Here is a 7,007-nt window from a genome sequence, read left to right on the forward strand (position 1 = left end):
TTATCGACTCAATGCTGTAAATGATCAAGTTTTCTTATCTCTAAAAAACTGCTCTTATCGTGAAGTTAATCCTAATTTTATTGGTATTATATGACAATTTTGTACATAAGGGGATGCATTTTTTTCGAATTTGATTTGGGCAAATGGTTCTCATAGATATAAGATCAAAAATAAAACACATATAACCAACAAAATGTATTTTACAACATACGTGTAGATCCCCAGCATCTCTATTCACAAAAGTGCTTTTTAGGATTTTGAAACAATTTCAACTTCTCTTTAAAAATAGTTTTAATAACTATTTGAAAAGATTATTTTATAAAAAGTCTGCTCTCAAACAATTCTCAAACCTTGTGGACATTTAGATTGTCCTTTATATAAAAATGGATTTTACTTGTTAATAATTTTCGTGCTGGAAGTTGTTTAAGAGTATTAAAAGATGCATCGAAAAAGGTCATTTATATTTTTTTGAATATATACGCATAGACTGGAAAATAATTTTTAAGAGAAATACTTATGCTTAAAAGTACCATTTTACTATTTTATATAAGTTCCATCTATGCATATATCGACTTTTTTCAATACGTGTTGTCATTACAGGGTGTTTCTTTCATATAGAAAGGTTAATTTTACAAAAGCGATTTATATGACATTGGAAAATAAAGAAAGATCACCAAAATTAAGAGCACAACAATCCCAACAGTTAACGTATACAATATCTGGCATCAGTCTGCATCCTTGTGTATAAATTAAAATGGGGAACTAGTCTGGTTTTCGACTAGTTGACCCCACTTAAAGTCGGAGTCTAGTCGGGTTATCTGACTAGCCCCGACCAGTAGCGTCACTGTACATTAGCCGGGGGCTAGTCAGGTCATCCGACTTATCCTAGATGGGGCCTGATCGGGTACTAGTAGGGGTCATATGATAATACAATTGTTCCAAGGTACTATAATTACACTGTAAAAAAATTCCTGTGGAATTTTCCCCAAAATTGTGTTGACGCTAATTTCCAAGATTTAATGGGGAACATATCTTAAGCCTAAAAATGCATAAATTTATGTAACTAAAATTCCCCAAAGTTTTCTTTTAAAACAACTTCAGCTGGAAGACAGCACTGAAAGAGCTTCGCTCTGAAGGAAACGCCATGCTGGTGACGGTAGTCTCTGCTCCAGGTAATTATGCTTTGTTACGTGTGGACTGCTGTCTTAAACACTCGACGCGCCATTTCTGTTGCGCGAGAGGCGGCACGTCGCGCCCTTGCGGATTTTCTTTAAAGCTAGCAGTCCAGAACCGCAAGACTCAAATTCCCGCCTCGCACTCTGGAAGAGTCTCGGTGGCCCATGCGGTGAACACTATCCTAGTAAGGGAGTTGTTCATCTCCGGAGAGTCGTGGGACCGGTACCTCTAGAGAAAAAGGTTTTCTCTAAGTACTTAAGGCTGTTGCTCTTGGTGGTTCGGAACCCACCTTAAACTGTAGGTCCCCCTTCCACCACCAAGTAAGTGTGTGGAGGGTGTGTAAAGAAATATAGAAGGTGTAAGAAAAATATAAACCCTTAGGGGACACATTAGAAGCTTCCACTGAACTGAACTACCTGAACAATTAGACGTTATTTACATATGACAAACCTTTCAGATTAATTTTAAAATTAGCATCTATATAAATTTAGAGTCTTATGATTTTCGGCGGGCACTTTTCACCTACATCTGTATGTATCTTTTTCAATATAGATTTTCTTAAAATTTCATACAAAGGTATTTCTAAATGTTCCTAGTAATTCGTAATTTTCTAAAAAATACTACAAAAACATAATATTGCGTCTTTTTGTAGATTTTAATCGCTGTTTTTATAAAAAGTTGATTTTGATACAAAATTATTAACTTAATAATTATTTATTAAAAAATTGTAAGATGAATTTAACATTAATAAATGTCATCTCCAAAAAACTGTGTAAAATTACTCAAATTATTGTGCTAGTTTATCGAATATTTTAGGGCAAAATATCTTCCTGACCATACAGAAACACTCAAGCATTTTTAGAAAATTTATCGGATCTAAGCGGCAAATTAAACATTAGTTTTGGATCAATTCCCTAAATTTAGTGGGAATCACTAAATTCCCCAAATTGTAGGAAATATTCCAAAACTTTCGTATAAGTTACCCTAGGTTTAGGGAAATTTCCCCAAAAATTGTAGTTATTATCTAATTTCCTAAATTCAAGAGAAATTTCCCCAATTTTTTAGTAAGTTATAAGAAATTTTAGAAAAATGTCCCCAAATATTAGGGAATGTGGTTTTTCCCAACAAAAATGTGGATTTTTCCTTACTAATTAGTGGGGAAAATTCCCGAAATTTCTTACAGTGCAGTTTTAACGAATATTTCCAAAAACTGAATATTTATATCAACTGTGTTTTACTTTGCTACAGTGCCTTATATTTCTGTGTAGATATATCCGAAGAAATAACACTCGCAAAGTAGAATACAGTCGATATACCTATACTCGGTCTTTGGAAATAATAGTGAAGACTATTTTCTTCGGGAGAATCGTATTTACTTTTTTAAAAGAATTTATTATATGGGTAATAAATGAGAAATTCTTTGAAAAAAATACATTTTAAATACGTAAGTTGTGTTTGAACTTACAAACTTTTTTTTATGGAAAAGAAAAAATTTTGAGATCAGGCTATTCTGAAAACTGAAAAATTAAAAAAAATATTGTTTAATATATTCGCACTGTTTTAGAATAAAAAAATCATTACGCTTTTTTAGATATAATCTAATTTGATAAGACCTTGCTGAAAACTCAAACATAAGAATAACCCGACCAGAGTCCCACTAGATCCCGACCAGAGCCTGAAGATTACCCGCAAGGAAATTAATGAACGAAAAGGCCCGACCAGCTCCTGATCAACCACGGACCAGGCCCCGACTGAAATTTTGACAACAAAAAGCCCATCTTGTCCCCGACTGGGTACTGTATAAAAATGAATAACTCGACTAGCTCCCGATTAGTGGCAGACTTGTAATAGGGCAAAATAGGGTTATTTCCACATGGGTTAATCATAATTTTAATCCCTAGTTTTGCTTTAAAAATACCGTGTTAATATTTTATAAGTATTTTCCATTCAGATTATTCCTTTTTTAAAATACGTTTTTGCAGCACAGAGGGTTGCTGTTAAAATAAGGGGTAAAATTTTTAATAAGTTTTGATTTTACAAAAGCGATTCATAGCCACCCTGAACTGTTATTAATTAAACATAATATTCAAGTGGGCAAAGCAAAAAATAGTTTCTTTATAAATAGGCTCAATTACAATTGAGATCCTTTAGAACCTCAAGTATGGTATCATTCAGAGCTTATTTATCGTTTTGGGTTTCTTTTCAGAAAGTGGGATTCATTTTTGTTACAGCTCCTTTGGAACCGAAAATGATTTGCAATAGAAACTTCAGTTTTTTCTGTTTACATGTACACCAATTTTCAACCTTATCCGAGTCACGTTAGTTAATTGTCAAAATTGTCACCTTTGCCAGGTCACCACCGCTAAACGCATCCACTCCGACCTGTAAGGCACCCATTTTATGTCCCTCAACAGAAGACGAACATCTCAGGTCAAAATTGGTCTTATCCGTATTACGTTGCGATTTACGTTGTGGGCTTACGGTCTACATGTTTCACTTATCGGTGCCACCTATAGGAAATTATATAGGATCCTATATAGGTGCTTGTATTGAACCCTCCCTAATAAGGTACCTAATGGTACCTCATGGGATCCAATTGTACGTATGTTTCTAGGTGCTTCTGGAGGACTAAAGACACTTCTGCGCAGTCGTAGGTGCCATAGAATACTACTGCGCATCTGGATATGGTCCTGTATAGGAACATATACATGATCCTAAATAGGATCCTATAAAAGAACCTATATAGGATCCTTTGTCATTTCCTAAAAGTGGCACCTATAGGGGAAACATACATGTTCCTAAAAAGGATCCTATGTAGGTGGCTATATAGGAATCCTTATAGGAATTTTCAGTAGGGAAAATCAAGCCTGGCTGTCTACTTCCACATCCATTTCCTCGAATCAGGATAAATTACTATGGTAAAACTTTTTTAGTCTCAATTCAACAACACTTCGGCTCCTGAGTAAACATTTAATATGAATTTTACTGCGAATGAAAATAAAACGTATCCCAGCACAGCTGGTAAGAAGAGAAGAATGGAAAAAATTACTATTTTCAGATTTAAACGCAGAAATTGCCACATTTTATTCCCAGGTTCTGATTCTGGCTCGATCGGATTTTCCACATGTGGCCGCAAGGGGAACCATGTCGCGTCGGCTTAGGTTAGACAAGATTATGTCAAGTTTTTTTATTGTCGTCAGGATATTGTTTTGTTTACATCGAACTTAAAATGCCTAAAGCAAAAGGAAAATTGCGAGTTTGGAAACACAGAATTGTGTGAGATTTCTCATATCCGTTATGAAGACGAGGATAAACTTCCGAAAAGCAAGTAATTCAAAACTTTGTACACCTATGTATGTTGACGCGCTGATTACGAATATGGTAGTGAAAATACCCACAAATTTGATTTTTATGGTTAAAACCCCAAAAACTAAAAAAATTCATGTTTTCACGTTTATTTCAGTCAATAGAAAAATTTACAAAAAAGTTTTAAATAAAAGTTGTAGATCTTTCCATAACACACATTTTATGTTAAAAATATTTATACCCTACGTCTGATATTTTTCGAGAAAATATACGATAAATATGAATAATTACAGAAATACTACAAATTTTTAGCAGTTCGACATAAATTGTATGAAAAAATTATACATAAAAGTTATAACAACAATAAGTACTTTCAATTGAGATTAGGGACGTCCGACTTCATTTGTTCCTCTCAAACTGCATGAAAATCATCTCCATTCCTACAATTGTACCTCAACTTCCCATGTATTCAAATTACTTTAAAACATTACTTTATACAAAATATATGAATTTCCGGATTAGTAACATTATAGATTAAATGCTTTTAATATTTTCTCGAACAAAATTTCACTTTTAAAATCTTATTCCACGTGCCCCATGTGAGTTAGTCAAACAAAAAACATTCCAAGAGAATATTAAAATGATTTTAAAATATTTCTAATCGAAATTCATTTATGAATGTAAGGTGGTGTGTGCGTTTGTATGTATAATAGCTCTAAATTAGAATATTATTTTTTTACACATAATAGTCTTCTCCGAAATGCAAAGTCTTAACGATAAATTCAAGGAATACAAACTGTTCAATAATGTAGAATATTGAAAAATTGAAGTTTTGTAAAACACAAAGTCTGAAAAAATATTATTAAAACAACTTTATAAATTTAACTAAGTATAGAAATAAAAAATTAAAGGGGCCATATGTGGGTTAGATCGGGCCCCCATTTTGGATGCCCAGATCTGGGCTCTATCGTAGGGGGCGTTTCTTTTACGGTCTGGCGCTAGACAGATTACTCTATCGGGGCCACATTTTTCCCGATCGGGGTCCGACCGGCGCCCCACCAAAATTTCTGCACGGGTAATTATTTTTTATTTCCTTAACGATTCACACTTTTCTTGTATTTCATGCAGGCGAATATATTTTCCACTTTTTCAATTCCTCTTAATCCGATGAGTAGACACAACTCTCGTGGTTATTTTTAATTCCTACTTACATTCTGTATTTTCGACTTATTTAATTCCCTCTAATGTGTCCACAAAATATGTGCACTTCAATAGTTTCTATCCCGATAATAAGCGTTGAATTCAAAAGAATTAAGAACTTGTATTCCTATGAATACGCGATTTTTCCTCCGTTTTTTAATCTGACGCTATTGGAATTAGACCCGGGTTTTGCCCCCGGTTTATACCCGGTCCTTGATCGGATTCTATCTGGATTGATATTTTTATCTCCGGCTTCTAAATGGCTCTCATCCGGGACCTTCAAGATCTGTATCCGGTTTGTAGTAGGGATTGGACCTGGTTTATACCCGGCACTTGACTGGGTTCTATCTAGTATCAGATAACATCTACCGGATTTCTATATGGGTCTTATACCGCGGTGACGTATTCCCTGTTAAAATGCAGGTTACGAAAAACGTAAAACAGTTCTATTAAATGTAAAATTCTAGCTTAAATACAGTCTATATCGAAGAAGTCTTAAAACTGTAGAGAACAGTTCTATAAAATGATAACCGGTATGATAACCTAAAGCCTCTTGGGTAATCTAGCTTGAAGTATCAAAAACAAAATTTGAAATATAACGTACAGCTGTGCAAGATCGTCTGCAATTTTTTGTGACCCATTCTATACAAAATGTTGCAAGAACATTATTTACATTTTAAAATTACTTTAAAAACTTAAAACTCATATAAATTCTACCTACATTAAAAATATCTTGAACTCTTTTAAATATTTCGAAATCTTTTGGAATTTGGAATTCGACAGAAGTCATTTTCCTGTTAAATCCCTTGAAGTTCCTGAACATCTCTTTAAATACATAAAAATATTTTTAAATTACACGAGAATCCTTAAACTCTTTTGAATTTTTTAAAAATAATTTTAAATACTTTGCAATATTTTAAATTCCTTTACCGACTTTCGAAACAATACAAAATCCATTAAAATGCCTCAAAGTCCCTTAAAATCAATAAAAAGTCTCTTGATCTCATAAAAAGTATTTTAAAGTCTTTAGAATTTCTTGAAAATTCTTGTACTTTTTGGAATTCTTCTAAATTCTTTTAAAATTTTTTAAAATTACTTGAAATCTTTTTTAATGCATTTATAAACTTGAATATTTTTTAATTTAAAAGATATTTTAAATCCCGTTAAATAATTTGAAAATTTATTAAAATCCTTTTAAATACTTGAAAATATTTTGTACACCTAACTCTCGCTTTCAGTCAAGTTTCGCGGGTTGCCTTCAAATGGCTTTGGACTGATTTCGGGACGACAGAAACGTAAACCATGAGGGCCGGCAGACTCGTTTC

Source organism: Belonocnema kinseyi, chromosome 1 (genome assembly GCF_010883055.1).
Source record: "Belonocnema kinseyi isolate 2016_QV_RU_SX_M_011 chromosome 1, B_treatae_v1, whole genome shotgun sequence".
Lineage (NCBI taxonomy): Eukaryota > Metazoa > Arthropoda > Insecta > Hymenoptera > Cynipidae > Belonocnema > Belonocnema kinseyi.